We start from the raw sequence: 25,152 nt of genomic DNA, 5'->3' as shown, positions 1-25,152 counted from the left end.
CTAGGTGCTGTTTTTTGTACAAATCCCATGACCGGAATACACTGAATGGTTCCTTTTAAAACAGTATTTTAACCATCCTTTTTTAATCCTTGTGTTCTCTCTCTCTTTTTCCCTATGGCATTCAATATCTTGGTTAGTCCAGTGCCAGTGGGTGTTCAGTGGCTTGGGTAAACTCTTGCTGATTAAACATTTGGGAAAACATATGTTTGAAGTTCAGAGAGTCTCAGTCATTCTTCTTATTAGCTTTGTAGTCAGAAATTCTGCTTTATGATATTGAACATCAGATTTGTCGCAGTTCCCCCAACGAACATTGTAGATATTAACTTATTGCATTTTTAATATTTCAAGACCTATTAGAAGAGAACCATAAGATTAGCAGAGACCAAAGTGTTTCTCATATGCCCTAGTACTCATATGAGGATTCTAAATGTGTTATTTCCTGCCCAGAAATAAGTCTGTTCCTTATAGACTTGGCGAAAATTGTTTTTCAGTGTTATAGTATTTGTTCATTAATCTTAAGAATTGAAATTATTTCCCTGGATTTAGAAACTTAAATGGTTTTTAAATCCTTTTCTAATGCACAGTTAATTCAGGTGGTGAATGAGAATTTAGCACTTTACATGATCTGGTAGGAGCATATGTTGAGCTGACCTTGATTCTGAAGCATAACTCTGAAATAATTTGTAATTTATGTCAGGTAATTTATAACATGCCATTGGCAAAACACGGCAACCCCAACCCAAAAAGGGCTAAGAAATCTTCGCAATGGTACAGCTTAGAACAAATTCATGCCAAAAAGAGATGGGGGCAGTATGCTTAATTTCACGAAGTAATATCACCACGCTTTCTCAAACTGTGGAGCCAGACCCCATGGTTGCAGACTAGCCTATGTATGGGTGGGTCTTAAACTCTTGTCTTAATATTGTATTTACAAACTTGACAATAAGAAAATGCAAATCTCAGCATGAGATGTCGTTTTAGATTTCTTGTACTCTTGTTCCAACTCCCTTATCCAGGATTTCCCCTGTAATGACTGTGTTTGCAGGAACGTGCTGTAGCACTGGCATTAAGAATATCTCTTCCTCCACTTTCAACATTCTCACTACTGGTGTCCAGACATCCAGGAGCTGCTGGGAAAGAGAGAGTTGGTTGGAGGAAGAGATAGCAGATGGCAGGGAGGAAAGGTGTCATGAAATGCTAAACTGTATTACACTGTTCAGCTACTAGGTGGCACACTGGATAACACCGTACCTGAGCCGGTAATGGCTACAGGGCGCAGTGTATTAAGATTTCTAACAGGAACACATCTGGTGCATCTCTGGGATGGAAGCTGTGTAACCAATCCATATCTGGCACATGTCATGGTGTCAGAAGCGAAGGAAGCCAAACTGATGCCAGAGGAGAACAGAAACAGAAAGAAAGCTGCACCAAATATTGCAAGCAGAAAAAAAAACCCAACAAAGTTGATGCCATTTTTCAGTGCTTCAGAGAAAATCAGCTTTGGCAGACCTTCAGAATAGACAGATTGGAAGCAGCATTTTGCAAGATTTTGAATTGCTACTAAATTCTACCCATAAACTGAAAACAGGTATGCTCTTTAATGTATGCTATGGGGATGGGATGCAAGCAGACAGTATCTTTAAATCCTTTCCTTCACTGAAGACAGTCAGAAAGATGACTATGACAGAGTTCTGGCTTTGTTTGAGGCATACTTTATATCTCAAAAAAATGGAGAATTCAAGAACCGGGGAATCTAGGCATCTTTTATTAGAGCTTTACATGCATTGGCTGACAACTGTGGTTTTGTGCCTGTAAAAGGTGAAAACATTAGAAATAGATTAGTTATTTCCCTTGCAGGTGATAGTCTTTCATAGCAACTACAATTAAAACAGACTTAACCCTATATACAGCTATTCAAATAGCAAGACAGTCCAAACTTGTGAAGCAGCAATACAAACTTGCCAAACCAGAAACTAATTTAGAAGAAGTAAACAGACACAGCATGAGTGCTAAAAGTAATTATCATAAAAACCTTGAGGCGAAGAGGTAGAACTCCCAGGCTAATTACAAAGCCTTCCAGATCAACTGCACAAGATGTGGGAAAACTCCTAGCCCAAGAGATGTACGTCCAGCCAAAGGCACAAGATATAATAAATGCACAAAATGTGGACATTTTGCAATTATTTGCTGACTCATATTACAGACAATCCAGAACAGTAGAGGGGAGGCTAACAAGCTCTTATGGGCTCAGCCAGCACTAGCCAGGCACACCTCTAAGGCTTGCTCTGCCTGGAGGGAGGAAGCTTAAAAAGGGAATCCGGCCACAGGATGGGGAGGTGACTGGGGTAAGACTGCTTTGCCTCAGAGACTGCTGGCTTCGGGGATAGATCAACAAACAGGAAAATGGTCACAGATCCTGCCACACCTGAGAATGTATGGACCAGGTATAAACCCGGGGTTACCAAAAGAAGGGATTGGAGGCAGACCCTAACCCTGATCAGGGACCGTAGAGCTTGCAGATAAGCCAAATCCCAAAGGGGTACCCAAAGGACTGCCTAAAAGATTGAGCACCTTTGTCTTTTTCTTTTACTCTGATTCTCCCTCTCCCAGAAGATGGAGAGGGAAAGGCATCTTTTTTGTTTGGAGAATCCCTTGTATGCCACAAGTCTGGAGAAGGAACCAGCCCAAATTGTGGTCTGGTGGGGACTTGAGAGACCTCACCCACCACAGCCTGCCTTATTATACTTTTACACTTGACTTCCCAGAGCTTATGTTACGTTCCCTTTTCCTCACTAGGATTTAACTTGCAATTTTTAAAAGATGCCTTTTTGTCTCTAATCGCCTCTTTTACAGTGCTGTTTAGCCATGGTGACTTTTTTTGGTCCTCTTACTGTTCTTTTTTATTTCTGTTATTTGGGGTATACATTTAGTTTTGAGTCTATTTATGGTGTTTTTAAATAGACCCCATGCAGTTTGCAGGCAGTTCACCCTTTTTATTTCCATTTAACGAGCTTCCTTATTTTTGTGTACTTCTCCTTTTTGAAGTTAAAGCTGCTGTGGTGGCTTTCTTTAACATTTACCTCTCCTACAAGGATGTTACATTTAATCACATTATGATTACTACTATAGAGCAGTTCAAGAGCCATTGTTTCTGAAATATATCGCGTTTGATGATATACAGCCTTCCTGGAGAGTGAAACTGAATATTATGGAAAGACTGTTTACTTAAAATTGACTTATCATCAGAAGGGATTATGTCCCATTAAACCATCTTAAAAACTGTGCCTCATGCCCTTGCTCCTTCTCAGTGAGCGACAAGCACACCTGCTACCTGTAATGTCTGGGCAAAACCCACATATTCTCTCACTATTCCATTTGCTGCTGTTTTCCATCCCAGATGTAGGCAGCTCACAAACTTTGGCTCCGAAATTTTCTAATGGAGGAAGCCACGTGCGCAGCAAGATCCAGCTCCGGCAGAACCACCAGAGCGATGCCTGTCACCGACAGTGAGCACCTCACCTGTCCCCTCCCATATGGCACCGTCCAAGCCCCACCGCGTGCACAAGAAGCACGGGCATGGGCACAAGGGTGGCTCCCCAACGAGGACCACCTCAAAGTGCAGCGTTTCCTCCCCAAGCTGGGATCGGTTGGGTGAGAATTTACACGCAATAGCTGAAGATCTGACTTTGACTTCAGCACCAACTTCCAAGAAAGCATGCATAGAACATCACTCTAAATGCCACTGCTCTCTGCCGGCCCCGTCGATTCCAACACCAGGACTTTCTACATCACTCCTGGCACCGTTGACCCCACCGAGTCCATCGAGCTCAGTGCTCCCAGTCCTGCACACTCCAGGTTATTTATCCCCTCTTACACCAACAGCAGAGCTAATGTTACCCTGTGCTGTACCCCACCACATTCTGGACCACCACCGGGCCTGAGGCTCCCTACTCCGTCCAATGAACCCCTCATAATTCGTTCCTTTGTGCCGGTAGCAACAAGCCGAGCCCCTTCTCCTGGTTGACAGTTGACTGTCCTCTGACATCACTGGTACTGTCGGTACCAGCTGCACCATCACCTCCCCGTTCCCGGAACAGTTGGAGTCTGACTCGTCTTCTGAACCGGACACATTTCCCTCACCTTCTCACTCTTAAAGTCCAGACCCTCAGCACTGTGCCTACCCTCCGGACTAGTCACACTGCCAACCCTTGGTTCCGGTACTCACGGCCCCTGCCTATGCATGGCAGCCCCTACTCATGGCCGTTTTGGGCCTCATGGGACCCTTACCATCATCGCAATGTGTGTCACCCACACTGCACCTCTCCAGTACATACGGCCACCCTCCAGGAGTTCTTGCTTGTGACCCAAGAAATTGTTTTGACTCTCAGATTGAGACCCGCAAAACCACTGATAACTCTTAGGGACAGACCTCCCGTCATATTCAGGAGTTGTCTAGCACTCTTTGCCTGCACTTGGAGCTCAATCACCTCCAGCTGCTGGGATACCGTCAGGGATACCTAATCAAATTCCTTTCCTTCCACCCGGGCCCTTTCCAACTCCACCTTCTCCATAATGAAGCCACCGCCTTCCTCCTCAAGGGCGCCATAGAACCTGTGCCACATCACCACCATGTCCGTGGCTTCTAGTACCCCTATTTCTTCATTCCAAAGAAAGGGGATGGTATATACCCTATCCTGGACCTCCATGCCTTAAATAAATTCATCCCCTCCCTCCCCCACGGAGCCTCAATCACAGCTCTTGATATGAAAGATGCATACTTTCATATAGACATACATCCTGCGTATCACAAATTCCTTCACTTTGTGGTGGGCGATGCTCATTAACAGTTCCTTGTCCTCCCCTTTTGGGATAGCCCCTGCCCCTCGCAAATTTACCAAGGTCTTTGTGGTTGTAGCAGCCTATATGCACCAACTTGGGCACACTCTATTCCCTTACCTAGATGACTGGCTTCTTATGGCACCCTCCTGCTCCCGCTTTTTGACCACCATATGCACCCTGCTCACCCTCTTTCAGAAACTAGGAGTATGCATCAATGAAAAAAAATCCGTCCTCGTCCCTACCTGCAGACTTACCTTTATAGGAGCCTGTTTGGACTCCATGGCAGCCAAAGCCTTTCTCCCCAGGGACCGCTTCACCACTCTTGTTGCCCTCATTACCATGCTCCAACATCATCCGTGCGCATGTGCCCGCGAATGCCTCTCTATTCTAGGACATATGGAAGCTTACATTGCTGTTATACCACATGCCCACCTCCATATGTGCAGCCTCCAATATTGGCTCCGCACAGTCTATGATCCACAGGTAGACTCTCTCACCAATCTGCTGGTCCTCCCCTCCACATACTGACTTCCTTCTGAAGATAGTGCAACCCCTCCATGGTCCTGGTGGACATGCCATTCACACCCCCCACAACCACTGCCACCCTCATCACAGATATGTCCTTAGTGGGCTGGGGCACCCACCTCGACAACTGCACAGCTCAGGGCTTCTGGTCCTCACGAGAAGTACAGATGCACATCAACATCCTTGAGCTCCAAGCAGTCTGTCTGGCCTGCCAAGCCTTTCTAGACTTCCTCCGCTCCTTCCGTGTCCAAGTACTTTCAGACAACATGACAGCGGTCGTGTATATAAACGTATAGGGTGGCGCCCAGTTCCCCTCTCTGTGTGTGGAAGCTGTCTACCTGTGGAACTGGTGCCTCTGACACCAAATCACCCTACATATTGTACACCTCCCAGGCACCAGCAACTCTTTGGCAGACAGACTCAGCCATTCTTTCCACACCAACCACGAGTGGGAACTCCACGATCGCACTCTCCAGTCCCTCTTCTACCAATGGGGCATGCTCACTGTGATCTCTTTGCAACACCACAGAATAGCAAACTACCCGTGTTCCGCTCCCAAGTAGGCCTGGGCGCAGGTTCTCAGGGCCATGCCCTTCTTGTCTCCTGGCCTGCACATCTACTCTATGCATTTCCCCTCATTCACCTTCTCCCCAAGGTCTTATGCAAAATACTCAAGGGCCGAGTGATGGTGATCCTTATAGCCCCCTCATGGCCTCACCAATATTGGTACACTGATCTCCTCCACCTCTCCGCTTGCCCTTACACCCCTCTCCCTGACATTCCCAATCTCCTGACACAGAACCATGGCCGTCTTCAACACCCTAACGCACCCTCTTCACCTCACAGCTTGGTATTTGGCTGGGGATCCACTGTAGACCTGGCCTGCTCTACACCTGTCCGCAACAATGTCACTAATAGCAGAAAACGCTCTACTCAACCTGCTACTCTGCCAAATAGCATCGCTTCGCAGCCTGGATGAGCTGAAATAACATTCCTACCAACTCTGTTTCCATTCCTACACTCCTAACCTACCTTCTCCATCTCCACCATTTGGGCCTGGCTCATTCCGCTATCCGAGTTAATTTAGCCACTTTCAGTGCCTTCCTCCCTCCTGTGGATGCCTTCTCCGTCTTCTCTCATCCAATGACCTCCAGATTTCTCTGGGGACTTCTCAATGTTTTTCTTCCCGTGAAACAGCCCTTCCCACCTTGGAACCTCAACCTGGTCCTCTCAGCCCTTACCAAACCCCCATTTGAGCCCCTTGCGACCTGTTCCTTTGCCCACCTCTCCATGAAGGTTATCTTCCTGGTCATCACCTCAGCATGTCGTGTCAGTGAGCTAGCGGCCATGATGGCAGACCTCCCCCCCGCTTCTGTCTTCCACCCCAAATTCCTTCCCAAGGTGGCTTCTTCCTTTCACTTCAACCAAAGTATACACCTCCCAGTCTTCTACCCCAAACCCCACGCCTCCTCCCTGGAGCACACCTTCCACTCCTTTGAGGTTCAATGGGCACTGACCTTTTACCTCCCCCAAACCCGGGCATTCCGCACATCTCCGTGACTCTTCGTCACCATCGCTGAACGTTGCCAAGGCTCTGCCTTACCCTCACAACGCCTCTCCAAGTGGGTCTCCCACTGCACTGAAACATGCTATGACCTCTCAGGCACCACTTTTCCATTCAGGATCACAGCCCACTCAACACAGGCTCACATTGCCATGTTTGCCTTCATGGCAGATGTACCTTGGCAGGACATATGCCAGGCAGCAACCTGGTCCTCTGTACACACCTTCTCCACACATTACACTATCTCACTCCATGACGATGGATGCTGTTGTCGGTCATGCTGTCCTACACAGTTGGTCTTCTTGAAAGCCCTCACTCCCGCCTCCTTTCAAAGTACTGGAATCAACATAGGGACCAGCCCTTGAAGAAGAAGAGGTGGTTATTTACCATAACTGGAGGTTCTTCGAGATGTGTGGTCTGTATCTGGATTCCAGTCCCACTCTCTGTCCCCTCTTCTCTGGGCAGAGCCATCCCTTGGGTAGGGCGAATCGGGGCGACCGCTCTGAGCCCAGCGTTTTGGGGGGCCCTGCGGGCTGGTGCGATTGGCCAGCGCGGTCGGTCTCGGAAGAGACGAATCCGTCACTTCAACCCCAGGCTCCGCACCCCTGTAGGGATGGCCCTGGCTCCGGGTTCTCCTACCACCTGGTAAGAGGGAACTGGAGTGGCGTCGACCCATGCAGCCTCTTAAAGCCTCGGACGCACCATGTGGTCGATGTGTGCGCAGGTCAACGGACAGTACTATGAACAATTCCAGCTCTGGCGCATGGTGTGCATGCACACCCATGCTTTGAATCCAGATAGGGACCACACATCTCGAAGAACCTCCAGTTATAGTAAGTAACCTTCGCTTACATGGAATAGTCAAGTCCAAACATGACTGTGAAGAGTTACAAAGAGATCTCACAAAACTGGATGATTTGTCAACAAAATGGCAGATGAAATTCAGTGTTGATAAATGCAAAGTATGCATACTGGAAAACATAATCTTAACTATATGTAAAAAATGAGTTCTAAATTAGTTGTTAGTACTCAAGAAAGAGATCTTGGAGTCATCATGGATTGTTGTCTGAAAATATCCGCTCAATGTGCAGCAGCAGTCAAAAAAGCTAACAATGTTGAGCATCATTAAGAAAGGGATAGATAATAAGACAGAAAATATCATATTGCCTCTATATAAATCCATGATATGCCCACATCTGGAATACCGTGTGCAGATATGGTCACCCCATCTCAAAAAAGATGTATTGGAATTGGAAAAGATTCAGAAAAGTGCAACAAAAATTATTAGGGGTATGGAACAACTTCCGTACGAGGAGAAAAGAGTTTGGAACAGAGATGACTTAGGGGGGATATGATTGAGGTCTATAAAAATCATGACTGGTGTGGAGAAAGAAAATAAGAAAGTGTTATTTACTCCTTCTCATAACAAAAGAACTAGGGGTCACCAAATGAAATTAATAGGCAGCAAGTTTCAAACAAACAAAAGGAAGTACTTCTTTACACAATGCACAGTCAACCTGTGGAACTCCTTGCCAGAATATGTTGTGAAGGCCAAGACTATAACAGGGTTCAAAAAAGAACTAGATAAATTCATGGAGGATAGGTCCATCAATGGCTTTTAGCCAGGATGGGCAGCAATGATCCCTTAAGGATGAGAGATGCTCAAGAGGAAGTAGGCTGATGGGGAGTGTGTCTTTACTTTCCCCAAAACAGTGGCTACCAGAGCTCCTACTTAGAATTCTTGCATCTGGTAGGAGATTTTTATAAACCCTTCCCCTGAATCCCCACCTCCCCCCATTACACCTGCAAACTCTCATAAATGTACACAATTGTCATCCCCTTGGCCCTTCCCCCAATCACCTGTCCACACATTTCCCTAGATCTCTGCTTTTGGCTACAGCAGTTTCCCTGCAGGGCCATAGGGAAAATTGGCAACAACCCTAAGTCCTGACATATTGCTTGCCACCATGACTGCTTTGGGATGTAGGTCCTGTAAGGAAGTCTGGGTGAGGATAAAGTTGTGAAGGCTGTGGGAGGCAGGGTCCTTTAGACTGATGAGAGATCAAAGATGGAAATAAACCAGTGGATGATTTTTGGAGGTTTAGGAAAACAAGGCCAGGAGAGGAAGTCAAACAGTGCTGAAGTAGTTTGCTTATTCTGTCCAACCCCTCATTACAATGCATATAAGAAATCACAGTTTTAAATAATTCCATACATGTGGATGAATTATACTGAAAAACCATGGAATTGTAATTTTGCCTTAAAGATTAAGGGCTTCAGTCTGTTCTTACTGAAATTAGTGTTAATCTGGAGTAACTGCAATAAAGCAACTCTGTACAGAATCAAAGTTCTGTGCTCAGTGGAGTTACTCTGGATTAGTTCAACTGGTGTCGTTCAGAACAGAATTTGACCTTTAACATTTGAGTGTCAGCAGCTGAACACTGTTTACAATTAGAAATCCTGTATAGTGAAATCCAGCACATCTCTGTCATCTCCAGGTCTCACTTCAGACCGGGAAATAGCTGTCTATCTGAAGTACCATTATTCTGATTATGATTGGGTTGACTAAAGATATTGATTCATTCTAAAAATAAGGTAAGAGTGAGAGAATTTTAAAGCATAGCAAAGCATATGATCAAAACCATTAAAAAATTCTTCTATATATTTTTAGGAAGTGTGTTGCTTTACAGTGTTGTTTGTGCTGGAACTTACACACTATGGAATATAGTATGTATATAATAAAGAAAGTACACATGGAATTCCACAATTGCAGTTTTTTAAAAAAGTATTTTATAAAACATAATTTCCAATAACTTTGATACCAGAAATTACACACAATACAATTTAGTACTACTAGAATGGGGAACTGTATTTACAGTGTTACCTGCATATTTATTTAGAAATGCAGGGCTACAACTTGGGTGAGAAGACAAAAGTTAAGAGTGTGGGGTTTCAGTGCTGATGGTCATAATAGAAGCATAATTATGGAACTGTATATTTTCTTGATTGGGTTCAAATTGTACTCTACTGGCCTTCTCCAGAGATAGTATTCTCTCACTGTATAATTTAAAATATTTTCACATTTTTGAAGTTCAGTCTTAATTTTTCTTCTGTTTCCATAAATCAGTTCTCCAATTTGGAAAATAACAATGTGCCTACCCATGAGCTACACTTACTAATACATACATGCTCCAGGTAGAAGTTTGTAATCAGTTCCTTTGGCAGTAGCATCTGAATAGTCCCAAATGGCATTTTTCTTGGGTTTCTGATATGCAGCAACATTTATCTGCTTCTCTTTTGTGGTGCTACGGAGCTGTATTTCCTTTTCACATTATTTTCTTTGGATTCAATACTTACTATGCATTTTGTGAGAATCTATAGTATATGCTTGGCATAAGTTATATGTGATGTGGAAGCAAGTATTTTATAGTAGAAAAACCCTTTCCCATCTGTTTGATGGAGAAATATACTGATCTTCATTTCAATAACTAAAAAATAGACGGCAATAAATTCTGTATGTATGCATAGCCTTGGAGAATAAAATTGAAACATACCCTTCTTGTTCAAGAGCTTGATTTACAAGGACAAAATAGGAGTTCTCATCAAAACAATAATGTATGCAGAAAATATCCTGAGGAAAATAGCAGTCAAGCAAATTAGCATTAAACAATTCTGTTTAGTGGAATTGTGGATCAGTATCTCTGTGAATTGGAAATTCATGTTTGCATCTTTTAAATTATTACATCAAAGTGTAAAGTTTGCTCAGGGCTGGATTTAGGAGCAGGAAACCCAGGTGACCACCTAGAGTGCCAGGATTGGGGGGTGCCAGCTCGGGGTCGTGTTTCTGTTGTTAACAACAAAAGGGAAAATAAAATGTTGGAAGTAACATGTTTCAGGTATTCCATACGTGGATTCATTTTTCACTAGCCTCCTAGAATGTTCTGGACTTTTGTAGAATTTCATGGAACCTTCTAGTCTTTCTGAAGACTACAATCAGCCCCATGTGATGACAGAAACAGCAGTGAGAAAAATTGCATACCACAAATAGATAGATATTGATCGTACAATTTTGAATAGGCCTGGGCAAAACTGACATTTCCAGAAAATGAGGAGATGTGATACTTCTCAAAATCATACTGTGAAAGAGTGCTCAAGAATGGTGAGAAACTGAATCAGCGTTGGCTAGTTTACTGTAAATCAACTAACAAAATGTTCTATTTTTGTTGCAAAATATTTGACAAAAATGCCAAATCATTGCTTGCACTTTCCAGGTACAATTACTGGCATAATTTAGCTGATATTCTGAAGCAACATGAAAAGTGACCCAGCCATTTTACAACCCACTCCAAATGGATGGGGGCTGAGTCCAGGCTCAAGCTGAATAAATGCATAGATGCAGATAAACAGCACATTGTTAATGTAGAAACCCAGCACTGGAGGAACGTGCTCAAGCATCTGATCTTTATCATCCTCTTCCTTGCAAAGAATGATTTGGCTTTCTGGGGCTCGTCGGATAAGTTGTTCTCTGAACATAACAGTAACTTCCCCAGTTTGGTAGAGCTCCTTGGGAAATACGCCACTGTCATGAGTGAGCTCCTATGTCGAGTATTTCGTAAAGAAGCTAGGAACCATTACTGCAGCAAAACAATTCAAAATGGATTGGTTGGCTTTATGGCAAGGAAGGTGCTTGAAAACATAATGATGTGGCTTGGAAAAGCAAAGTACTACAACGTAATAATGGACTGCACTCCCAACATTAGTCACAGTGAAAAGATGTCATTTACAGGAAGGTTTGTTGCCAAAGAGGATGGCTGTGTCCAAGTAAAGGAACACTTTATCTGTTTCTGGTCTGTGGACGACTCTACTGGAGAAGGCCAAACAGGACTGTTTAGGAACATATTGTATGAGAATAAAATAAAGGTTCAGGACTGCTGCAGCCAAGGCTTCAACAACGGCACGAACATGAAGGGAAGAAACAGTTGTGTCCAGGCAAGGATCCTTGTGCTGAATCCAAGAGCTTTCTTCATGCCTTGTGGATGCCATTCCCTCAACCTGGTTGTGTCAGATGCAGTGTCATCTTCTTTAGATTCAGGATCTCTGTTTGGAGTACTGCAAAGGATACACATCCTGTTTTCAACATCAACTATCAGGTGGAAGATCCTCACTTACAATGTTACAAATCTGACAGAAAAGCCTCTAAGTGACTCTTTCTGGGAAAGTCGCATTGACAGAGTAAGGCCAGTGAGGTACCAGGTGACTGAGGTTTATGAAGCCCTGATGGAACTGGCACAGTCAAGTAAAGCCAAGGCTGGAATCCAACACAAGGTGCACAGCCTGGCAAACAAGATCACTGACTTCAAATTTCTGGTCTCAATTGTGGTTTGACAAGATATTCTGTTTCAAGTAAATGTTATAAGCAGGGCATTACAAACTCAGTTGATGGACATTGCGACTGCTACTACTTTGATGAGAAGCTGTCTTGATTTTGTTGTGGCCTACAGAGACAACATAGTGAAGATGCCATCACTGCTGCCAAAGAAATGGCGGAAACTTAGGAGTTGAGCCTGTCTTCTAGGAAGCTCGTATTCATTGGAAAAAGAAACAGCTTGGTTAAGAGGGCGGAGGTGAGGTTATGGGAAGCTCAGAAGAAAAATTCAAAAGGGAGTTTTTTTGCTTGATCAATGACACTGTTCGAGTATCCATTGAAGAAAGGTTCGGACAAATGAAGCATGACAAAAAGACTTGTGTTTTTTTGTGTGACCTTAGTAAGCTTCTGGCGGACAAGAAAACACTTTTAAGCAATTGTATGGACCTTCACCAGATGTTGACATCTAGGGAATGTTCGGACATCAATGATAAAGACCTCAAAGTCAAATTGGACAACATCCATCACATTTTGCCACACTGGAAGCACTCTGCTCTCCAAATTCTCCAATTCATTCGTGATGCAGAGCTGAAGGACACTTTTCCTAATATGTGGATAGCATTGAGAGTTCTGCTCATGCTGCCAGTCGCAGTTGCGAGTGGTGAGCACAGCTTTTCGAAGCTCAGGCTCATTAAAACATATCTTCGATCAACAATGGCCGACAAGAGACTGAGATCACTTGCTATTCTGTCACTTGAAAATGCCATTGGCCCGTCTTTTTGGATCTCTCTGACACTGTACTTCAGTTTGCGAGGGCAAAGGCAAGAAAAGCAACTTTTTGAACTAAAGGACTAGGGTTAATATTCTAAGACTGTCACTGACTGCAACACTATTTAATACTGGTCCTCTGAATGTTGGTGCACAGTTCAATTTCGTGATATTAATACATTTCAGTTATTCTTAAAATTAAAAAGGTTCTATAAGCTTAGAGGAAATGAATTTTTTATTTGTTTATATATCGGATGAATAGGTACAGATTTACAGATCCTAGAGTGCAAATTTATCCTCTTATATGGTAGGGATAAATCATGCATGCAAATCGTGCATCAAAATCATGAAAATGGCGATAAATACAATACAAATAAGGTATTCAAAAGTTTAACAAATGGGGTGGAGGCGCCGAAGATATTCCTCATTACGGCGCCATTTGGTCTAGGGCCAGCCTTTGGTTTACCTAGATAATATTTATATACTTCTGAATAAGTATGGATAATTATTTTTGTCTAAGTAAAGTATAGCATTTGCTTCTTCACTCCCCCCTCCCCACACACACACACACATGCCATGGATAAAGTAAGTTAGAGAACAGAGTGGATTTACCTCTTGATGAATAAATGAATCCTTTCTTACCCTAACGCTTTGAATTAATGACTTGTGTCACTTAGACAGATCATAGTAATCGGCATTGTCCTAGTGATGAGCTGCTTGATGATATTGCACCTAAAACTGTATTATTCTAATGGTTTTAAATAACCTTCTCTGATTTTTGAAAACAGAAAATATCATATAATCTAAGTTTAAAATAAGGTTTAACTGAAAGGGAAGCACATTGGGAAAGGATGTTAGCATTTTCTCTTTTAGAGGGATTAGTTTGTGATAATGATATTTTTAAAATGCCATTAGATATGCAAGATTAACATGTCAGAGAATTAAGCTTTGGTTTTATTTTTGATGCATTAAAAATAGGCATGTTAATCCTTTCAAATTGCTCAAGTCACAGAAAATATCCACATTTACCTGGGTATGAAACACGTATAAAAATTAACTCATTCATATTTTGGGATTTTTGGGAGGAGGAAATTAAGGGGTGAAACCAATTTTGATGCAAGTTTGTGTGTTGCCCTTTCCTTACACTGTAAGTTCTTTGGGGCAGGCACTGTCACTTACCACATGTTTGCACAGTGCATAATACAATAGGGCTGTGACCTGTTTGAAACCTGTAGGCACTAATGCAATATACATGCTTAATATTAACAACATTCTTTTATCACCTAATCCTGTAGCTTCTTCCTGTGCAATATCTCTATTATCCATCTTTTCCTTTCTAATCCTAGAGCTAAAATGTAAGTCAAAGTATTAGTCATCTGTCATCTAAACTATTGCAACTTGTTCACTGTGGATCTCCCAGATTCTGTCCTTGTTCCTCTCTGATCTGTCCAGAACGTTGCTGCAAATATCGTTTTTCTGTCCACAGCTCTGATCACTTGCTTCTTTCTTTGAATCTCTCTATTAACTCCCTCTCACTTTCCACATCAAGTTTTAGCTTGTACTCTCCACTGTTAAGGCTCTAAAATCTCTACAACTCCTCTTTCTTCTGTTCTGCCCTCACCCCTGTAACTCATAAAAGATACCATTCTTTTTGTATTTTCTCCCCCTCTCATCTCCATCTTTTCATCCAAGCTGCCCCCTACACCTAGAATAGTCTCTCCATTCTGCTGTTGCAATTACACACCCTCTCCTTTATCAGGGTCAGTCTGCCACCTAATGAAGGGCTGCTAATTATTTTTATTTTATTTTATTTTAAACACCGCACAAAACATGTAGACTACTCTGTGCTGTATCCACCCCAGTTCAGCAAGGAGGAGGTTGCTCTGTGTTTGAATTATTGTCTGTTTGGTTCCTTTGTAAGCTCCTCACGGCAGGCAGGCTCTTCTACATTCTCTAGTGCCAAGCAGATAGTCAATACTCAACACAATAACATGAATGCGCAATGAAGTGCCTTTGTTGTTATCAGTTTATTGTTCTGAGACAAATATGTTTATTTTGTTTTCAGCTTTCTGTTTGCATTTGCACCATTTGTGCTCTCTCTTTGTCCTGTTACACATGCTGAATGTTTTTCTCTGTCTAGAAATCTGGAAGACTTTACTTTGCACTTTATAATTTAAAAAAACTGAAAGAATTAACAGTAATTCCCCCACCTCCAGTGTCCTTTTCTATGCATACCTGAGACCACCAAAAGCAGACAATCCCCATTGATGCATACATCAAGTAAACCATTCTTGCTTACACCCACCCTTTTATCTTCTTATCACTCATTGCTCCACTGCCAGTTATGTATGTTTATCACCATAGTGTAAGCTTTCCTTCAAGCAAAGGTACAGCAGTTAGTTATAAAGTTCCAGAGACCTATTGTGGTGTCACAGTTTACCGGACATCCTTGAAATAATGCATCTACATTCTTCTCTGGAGCGTAACCTGACCCGGGGTCTGGTTAGTGAACCCATCATGGCTGGGATATCTGTTGACAAGTATTTCTCCTGATATCTTTCCTCACTGTGCAGTGGCAGTATGACTAGTCTCATTTGTTAAAGTAGAGATGGGCTTGATTTACAAGCTTGCTCACTCTGTATTGTAACCAATATTAGAATGAAACATTGGGAATCCCTTTTCTAGGCACTTGTCTCTCCCCATTCATATTGCAGGAGCCTAGGCATTTAATTCAGGCTTTGGTGATCACAGTGTTCCTGTGATTTTCTAATTACCTTTCTAAGCAAGGTTAGGTACCATGATGCTCAGCATAATCTTTGTGAATCTGGGCCTAATGTAGTTAGGTACCAGTCCAAAAAAATATTGTAACAATGGTATCATGGGGCTGCCTGTGTATTATATGTCAATGACTTTTAGAACAAGCATGCTTAGTTTACAAATAAAAATATTGTTTTCCTAACTATCAGTCTTGCAAACTCCCACTCCATCTTGAGGGTCAAGCTGTGTTCTTTCCTCCTTCCCCATCTGTAAGAAATGCTAAATTATGTCTCACTTACACCTGTGCAAGTTGTATTCTCGGTGTCAACAATGCATTGTCATTGCCTTCGGTGAATTTGTATTGGTGGAATCAACTGAAACTTTGTAAGCAATTCTTTGACACACAAAAAGGAGCATGCTTTCTTGAGTTGTACAGACTCTGCAGAACTAACCAAAGTAAAAAGCAGTATTATTTTTATCACAAAAGTCAGTAGAGATGACTGAATATATAATGATGGGTGAGAGATTGCAAAGCTGCGGAATAAGAAGGCGCCATTTTTACATAGTCACTTTTCAGAGTAGAACTGCAGAGACTCTTGGGAGGACAGGAAAACCAAACAAACTAAAAGCTTTGGGTTCTTGACACCACTTGCCCCTACTCCGGCAGTGTGGAGCAGCTGTAAGAAGAGGAACTGACATCCATTTTTTATTTTTAAGCCAAAGGCCCAATTGTTTCCCCTGGTCTCCAACTCCATGCAGAAACACCCACAGGAGAGAGAGGATCTATTGAAAAGAGCCTCCTTGTGGAGTTCCTCAGTCTTGTCTTGAAACCACATCAACAGTTACACCTGTGCAACCCAATCCTGTAATTAACTCCAGGCAGGTGGAAACCCAGCACCTATGTAGATAGAGCTCAACTGAGTTTAGACTGTATTGATCCAGAGTGCTCAGCCTATTGCAGGAGTAAGCCCATGGAGAAGAGAGTAAATTACAGGAAAAGCTGTGTGATTCGGCACTTTACAGACCAAAAAACTCTATAAACCGGCATTTCATGAGGGGGTGCTGGGTGTGGGCTCTGAGATGAGGTTGGGTGTGGGAGGGGTCTTGGGGCAGGGAACTGGGGTACGGGAGGGGGCTCGGGGTGCCAGATCCAGCGCTCACCTTGGGCCACTCCCCGCAAGCAGCAACATGTACGGAGAGGCGCAGCTGCCTGCAGCTCCCATTGGTTGTGGTCAATGCTCCTAGGTGGAGGAATGGCCACGGGGGCTCCGTGCACTGCCACTGCCCCAAGCATTGGTTCCGCAGCTTCCATTGGCTGGGGACCATGCCCCTGATCCCTCCTGCACTCCAACCCTCAAGCCTGATCCCCCTCCCATACTCAAACTCCCTCCCTCTGAACTTACCGAAATTTTTGACTTACCGGCACCTCCCATTCCCCCAACATGCCTGATAACAAAGCTTTTACTTTATGTTGTCGCAATCAGAGTTGTCAGTTACAACAGAATGATATAGAACACAAACAGAATGGGCATATAGATAATAAAACTGGTTTACTTTTATTATTATTTTACCCTTATATTATGGTAGCCCTTAGAAGCAGTCAGATCAGGGGTCCATTGTGCTGGGGGCTGTACAAATCTATACTAAATGACAGTCCCTGCCTCAAAATACTTTCACTCTAAAGGAAAATAATGTTTTCATCATTGCTGTGAAGGAAGTGGTAAGTAACATGTTTATGTATATTTTTGTGACTTGGTCATTATGAATAAGACTATTTTCTTGAGACTTCAACACAGAGAAGTTCAGCTTGCAATGGTTTTTGAGTTGTATGATATTTCGTGATTTGTTTTTTATTCTGTTAATGCTAATTTTATCGTTTTAACTGCAATGATAAACACAATGTAACTATTGTTCATACTGAAAATGCATAATTTGGAGGAAGCATAATAGTTCTAGAAACACGTCAATATTTGTATGTCTCATAGGAAGTTATGCAGTTTATATCTTATAAATTTATTATAATGTTTGTGTTTTACAGTAACACTTAAGAAGCCCCAAGTAAGACTGGGTCTCGACTGTGCTAGGGATTGTATAAAAACACAGTGGGTGACAGTTCCTGCCTGGAGTGCATATATCTAAACTGACAGGACCGACAAAAGGTGGGATGGTTTCAGAGTAGCAGCCGTGTTAGTCTGTATCTGTAAAAAGAAAAGGAGTACTTGTGGCACCTTAGAGACTAACAAATTTATTAGAGCATAAGCTTTTGTGAGCTACAGCTAACTAGCTCACAAAAGCTTATGCTCTAATAAATTTGTTAGTCTCTAAGGTGCCACAAGTACTCCTTTTCTTTTTAAAAGGTGGGATGGCACAAAGGCCCAGGGAGGTGAAGTGTCTTGCCCAAAGTCACTCACTGAGTTACTGGCAGGTTTCCTGAATCCCAATCCAGTGGAATCATGCTGTCCTCCATAAAAATATATATGTTGTCTAAATGGCATGAATATTACTATTAATATTCTGTCACTAATGGCTTAAATAGTCATCAGATTGTGTTAGCTTTTTTTTATTTGCTTTTAAGATTTTGGATTATAATTGTTTCTAATTGGAATTCTTATTTTAACTTTATCATTTGAATACTAGGTAATAGTAAATGTTGCATTTCTTTACGATATAGACTTGTTTTTAGAAAAAGCTCACATGTCATAAAAGTATATTTTCTATTAAAAATTCTGATGGTTTCATAATTGTTGTGTAAAACACAGAAAGAAACCCTGCAAAGATCTGGACTTGACTGATAAGGGAGTTGCTATAATCACAAAAAGAGAATATTTTGATTAAACTTTTTTTCCCCAGAAAATACTATGTGCGCCATAAAATGAATATTTATAACATATAAGCTTTTTATGTACAAATCATTGAATGCTTCTATTTATTAACTCCCTTTTCCCTCATGTGGAAATGTTTCTCTTCATTGTTTCCCTGGGAGCCTATATACTGCTGCTCAAAACAGATGAATTTCCCTGAAAAAGCCTCATTGTCCTCTATAGTAAAATATTCATCTATTTGTCTACGTGAAGAATACAGATATTAGACTGAGGGGGGAAAAGAAAAGTTTCATACTCTACCAGTTTACTTGTAATTTTGCTTGGATTTACAGTGTCTGACGTGACCTCCAGTATTCATAACTAAATGTAATAGATTGCACATTTTCCTAAAACCTATTCATTTTTTTATTATTCCTTTCTTGCACTGTCATAGTCTTTCCACATTTCTAACTTTGTTTGACTCTAATGTGAATACTCTAGAATGATGTAAACAGGTGGGGCTGTATGTGTGATGTTATGTGCATATTTGTACATCAAAACTATATTGGCCAGATTTACTAGGCATAGCTCCTGTACCTTGCCACCAGCCAGCAATATATGGCACATATCAGACATTCTCCTAAAAAGATGGCACAGCAGCTGCATTTAATGGGAGATCAGGGGTGTGTTGTGCCTATTCAGTACAGGACTACTTTCGAGGTGGTGTGTGGCTGCCCCACCCCAATAGCATCTATGGGAGGCATTGAGTCTCTTTGGTTAGATGGGGACTTGTTCCATTAAACACTGAGGTGTCCATCCAGATTTTACCTCCCAGTTTACCCCTTCCTTATATGTACTCTTCCTCCCAGCCCCCACCCCTCCTTTCAAAGGGATTATTTGCTTTCTTCTTTTCTTTTCCCAGGTGAAGCAACCCAGACACTTGAAACCTTGTGAGCAGGTGGCTAGCTGGAACCATCACTGTGTGCTGTGCCAATACCTAGTGCTCTGCTCCTGCGTCATTGGTACGTCCAGAGCCCTTACTCTAGTCCTGTTCTCCAAATTTCAAAAGGAACAGACATTTCCCCCTTGATTTTAAATATTATTCTTTTTTTCTAAGCATACTTTAAAAAAAACTTCCTTTCAGGCTCTAAAATTGTATTTTGCTTGCTTGCATATGTCTCCCTTAACCCATGTTTAACATACACATGTTTGAGCTCACTCACAATTAACACGTCAGCAAGAAATACAGGAAATGCCACCGTAAGTTAGTTTTAGTGGTGTATATACAATCTTTTGTATCATCTGAAAATCTATTGAATGGCTCTTTCTGCCAAATTTTACTATGAAAGATTGTTTTCATGTGTTTTCTTGTAAAGAATCTACGTTGGAGACACTGGTTTATGAGATATTTGATAAAAAGGTTAAGGGAAAAGGCAATTTGTTGTACCAAAATTGGAGATCTGAAACTGAACCATTTATACTGACCTGTATTTAAGGACACGTCTTATTTTGTAGTGGCTGACTTTATGACATAATATAACAACATTCAGCAGCTGTTGTATTCATATAGTATTAAATTATAGCAAATTGAATTTTGAAGATGTTGAACGTGAGCACCAAGTTGTGCTGACGGACATACAGGAGTAATTAGTTAAATACATAAACCATTTGGGCATTTTCTGTTTATAAAATATGACACTTAATAACATACGTAGTGCAAATTCAGCATTAATTTTCCCAATGCTACTTCCCCCATAGCATACCAGAGTACTTCAGCATTCTATATTGTATTAAAGCATTGCAGTAATAAAGATAGAAAACCGGAGGTATTTTTGCATGATGCCAATTTCACACTAGTTTTAATTGTATTTACAGTCCAGGGGCCTCATTCTTCATGGCCCAATGCCTTGTGGAGTCATTTACATGTGCGCAAAGTGAATGCAATGTAGGTGTAAAATGCTATCAAATCAATGCACGAGCGTGTTATACTCACTTTGCACAGGAATAAATACACCATAAGATGCCATGCAGTGAAGAATCGAGTGCTGGGCATTTCCCTAAAGGGAGAGTGAAGTTAGCCGAGGCTATCTGGGTGGAAACTTTGCAGGGAGTGGAATCAATGAAGGCCAAAACTCATCTGGGGTGTGGTCCCATAGTGCTGAGAGATTTGTCTAAATCATGGATGTCACACTCATTCTGTGAGGAGTGCCAAATTCCACTTCTAGTTGTGGTTTGGGATATAAATTTCAGTTCACAACAGACCTCACACTAATGTCAAGATGAAGCTTGAACAAAAATCAAGGGTAAAGTATGCAGATCTGGATAAATGCACAGGCAAACTAAGAATGTGCCTAGGGCCTAAATGCATTGGTGGGGGGCCCGGTGCCCCCCAAACAGCCATACAGTCTGCTCACCATAGCCGGGCTGGCCATGTTGTGGGACCAGCTGTTTGTCCTGCTGCTGCTTGGGGCGCTCACCTGCCATGACGGTGGGGCGATCAGACCAAATTTGAGTGAGTGGCACTGTGACCCGTGTCATGATAAGCAGCCCCCCGAACAACAGGAACATGAGCAAATGGTCTAGCAGATCCACAGTGTGGCCAACCCAACTGCAGAGAATGTACTGAATGGCTGTTTGTCATTATTCATGAGAAGGTGGGGCCAAAAAGTGTATTTTGCCTCTGGACCCCTGGTGGATTAATCTGGCCCTGAGAGTACAGCCCTGTGTAATAACTTAAAATGCAGTCATTATTATTTGTTATTTAATCAATTAGCCTTGTGCAAGTGATAAAGCAATTATAATTATCATCTAATATTTTTATTGCAGTAGCCCTTAGGGTCCCTGATCCTGAAAGAGGCCTCCTCGTGCTAAGTGCTGTACAAATATTTAGAAATGTACTTTCCAGTTTAATCAGAAATGCTACTGGGATACAAACAAAGAAAAGTATTTCCCTTATTTTCCTCCACCATGTAAAAAGTTCACTGCAGTCAGAAGTCCTAGTGAGCTGTTTTGCCCAAAAAGGCAAGTCCAAGAAATTCTCCCAGGAGGAGCTACTTTTAGGCATAAGATGTTTTTGCAGTTATACAAGATCCCGTGTCCCATCTTATTTTATGTAATCTTAGCTAGTTGCTCTTTGTAAGGTAGTTGCTATTTACTACCTTTGCTCCAAACACATTTATCTAAAAAACCAAACATTTCCAAGAGATTTTCCTCTTTTTGAGGTTTAATGTTATTTTCTGTGTACGTGTGATGCTTCCCAGAGTTGTGAGGCACCCTGCTACCACTTGCCTTTAGCATGGGGAAGTCTTGTCTGTGCCATCTGTGGGTCAGATCCCCAACACCACCAGCCTCTGGAAACACAAGCAGTGACTTTCAGGCCTATATAGGCCCCATTCTCTGTTTACAGGTTAACGATGGGCACATTCCAATTCCTGTGTCCTTTGAGCATCTCCCTGGAATGTCCAGGCCCTGATCTACTGGACACTTACAGAATTCACAGATCCTCTGTCCCTGTCAAACCTGGCCATGGATGGCCTGTGTACACCAGTCAGGAGATGAATAGCAAAGTCAGAGTTGAGCTGAGTCAGGATACCAGGGCGTCACAGTCAGGCACCAAGTTACAGACAGTAGGCAAGTAGCAGAGTCAGAGACAAATGAGGGTCAGCAGCCAGAGTCTAGTGTCCACAGAAAGGCACAGTCTGGAGCGGAAGTAAGCAGGTGGTCTGTCTCATTGCTCAGACATCTCCCCATGATGGTTTCCTGGTTTATATATTAACTTGAGCCAATCAGTGGGCTGTGGTGGGCCACATTCAGACCCTGCTGGGTGGTACTTCCGGCAGTGTCTAGCTTCAGTAGGTCCTCCAGCAGAAACCCAGACTAAGCTTCCAATGGAGATGTGGAAGCATCAGCAGCCCAGAACCACCATGGTCCCAGATTCTAGTCCTGCAGGTTCTTACATCATCCTCCCCCTTCAGGCTCCTCTTTGGGGTGCTGCCAGTCCAGGATTGTTGTGGTGAGTTTTCAAGAGTAGAATGCACATGGGTGCAAAACTGATTAGGTTCTCAGCCGCTGCGAGGGTACTACCCTGAGGCCATGTTGGATGCATCCGCTTCCACTATAAATGGACAAGTCAGGTCAGTGTGTTCCAGAACTGGGGCTGTGGTGAATGAGATCTTACGCTGATCAAAAGCAAGGTGGGCTTCAGGTGACTAACTGAACTGAATGGCTTTATGAAGGAGGGAAGTCAGGAGGCCTGTTTGTTCAGAAAAGTTGGTGATGAATTGCCTATAAAAAGTTATGAAGCCCAAGAAGCACTGAAGTTCTTGGCAGGTCTGGGATGCTGTCCAGTTGCAGATGGCTTCCAACTTCTGCGGGTCCATCTGAATGCCCTTCAGGGAGATGATGTAACCTAAAAATTCAGTGGTGGCCTCGTCAGAGGTGCACTTCTCTAGTTTGGCAAGCAAATCATGCTTCTGTAATCTCTCCAAGACAGACTGGACATGATGGCGGTGCTGCTCAGGTGTCTCAGAATACACCAGTGTATCGTCAAGGTGGATGATCATGTACTGGTCCAGGATGTGCTTGAACACATTATTTATGAAATGTTTAAATGTTTGCAGGGGCATTGGTTAAGCCAAATGGCATTGCTAAGTATCCAAAGTCTTCCATTTATTCCCAGGTCTTATGCACACTAGATTTTATGCCCCCACAAAGATCTAGAGTAGTGAAGATCTTAATAGTCCTTCAGTGGTCCAACAATTCCAGAACAAGGGGTGACCCATCTTTTTTTTTTTTTGTGCACAACTGGCACCCCTGCTGAAGAGGTGAATCTCCAAATGAACCCCTTGGCAAAATTTGAATGGATATGTGTGCGTAGTGCCTCCAGCTCTGGTTCAGACATGGTGTATATCTGTCTGTAAGGCACCTTTACCCCAGGTTGTATGTCTATTGAACAGTCATAGTCTCTGTGTGGAGGTAGTAAATCCTCATTTTTCTTTTCAAACACATCCGGATAGTCTTGGCACTTTGCAGGGAGGCTGAGGTTCTGGTCTGGAGCCACTCCCTTCTGGTTAGCCGCCACCGTTTGGGGTCTTGCTTCCGAGAGTCTTATCCAACTCCTGGGGCCCTGGGTGTGGGTCACCTGGGGACTGGTCAGTTTTGTTGGAGGCAAGCTTTTGGCAATATCCAGAGAAGAAGTTAATACTCCTGCGCCACTAGGATATACATGGGTTATGCTGCTTCAACCAAGTGTTGGGAGTACAAATTGGGGAACTGAGTCACAAATCCACTCAATGTAGGCTTAATGTTTGCCTTTATCTATATAATTTCAGACAGAATTATTGTCATTTATAGTGTATCTGGACATATATTTATGCCAGACACACTATATTGGTAAATGGGCCAAAGTTACCACATTCTGGGGCACCAAGAAGTTCTTCCACGTTCCATGACAGTCACTCCCTTCATTAATCCCCTGGTCTGGTCCTTCAGTCACATTCTTCATTTTCTGTGCTGGTGTTTCTCCAGGTTGGGCCCATGTTTACTTCAGTCTTTTATACATTTCTACATTGCAGATTAAGTAATCTTGATCCTATTGTCTTTTAGCACATCAACTCTGGGTTTTAGGTAACCTGTACATTATGCATGAGCAAGCCACAATTACTCAACTTCTGTATTTTTTCTGATGGTTTTACAGTTTCTGGTCATTTTGTTTTGTGTCACTCTGCCCTGGGTCTTCCCAGAAGAAGGGTTTTTTTTATTTATCATTACATTTTTATGTATCTCTTACTTACATCTTCCAATATGTTACCTTTGTTCTGTCGGCCTTAACATTTTAAACAGATTAGCAGTCTATGTAAAAGAAGAACTGGCAAAATCATGCTTATGCCACCAAAGCCTTAGCCTGTTACTCCTCATCTGTACTCATTCACTATACATAGCTATGTTTTTAATGACTTGTAATTATCAAAGCTCTGAATCTTACCGTTAATAATTCTTCATTTTATATTTCAAAGTTGTACATCAGTATATGTTATTTTTTGCTACTCTTAATCTATTAGAAAGGGAAGGAGGAGTTACGGAAAACATAATTATTCGTAAAATCAACATTTCTTATCTCCTTTACACTTGGGGTGTTTTTTTTTTCATTTAAAGTCCAGTTTTATTTGTGAATCATTGCAAAGAAACTTCATTACAGATTTTTCTGTGAATGCATTTTGAGGGGTGTATCAATTTTAGGGCCTTGATATTTATTTGCTTTTAATGATACCACTCCACAAGGAATGCCAATAATTATTGGAAAGAATGAAGAGCAGATCACATCAAAGCATATTATTTCCTGGTTCCTTTCCGTTACTGCCCCTGCTATAGAAGTGACCCATCGGTTGCCTCCACCAGTGTGTGCCCTGCTACCCGGCCTGTGCTGGTTTGTTTCTCAAGCTCTTTCAGATTGGACAGGAGTGGAGGATATGTCTTTGTGCCCCACAGTAAAAGCAGAGGTTCAGCTGTCATTAACATTGTTTCTCCTCTGGGAC

At 42.4% G+C, this 25,152-nt stretch overlaps 1 protein-coding gene across 44 annotated transcripts in view; it reads left to right on the top strand.

The window, feature by feature from the left end:
• Nucleotides 1-25,152, top strand: part of NRCAM (neuronal cell adhesion molecule) — a 284,294-nt gene that overhangs the window by 142,806 nt on the left and 116,336 nt on the right. For all 44 annotated transcript variants that reach the window (XR_005223674.2, XR_005223675.2, XR_006291724.1 and 41 more), the window contains exon 3: nt 19,542-19,641. The gene's annotated coding sequence lies outside the window, so the exon portion shown is untranslated. The remainder of the gene's footprint in view (nt 1-19,541; nt 19,642-25,152) is intronic.

This window comes from Chelonia mydas, chromosome 1 (genome assembly GCF_015237465.2).
Source record: "Chelonia mydas isolate rCheMyd1 chromosome 1, rCheMyd1.pri.v2, whole genome shotgun sequence".
NCBI lineage: Eukaryota > Metazoa > Chordata > Testudines > Cheloniidae > Chelonia > Chelonia mydas.
This window is presented reverse-complemented; position numbering and strand designations above follow the sequence as displayed.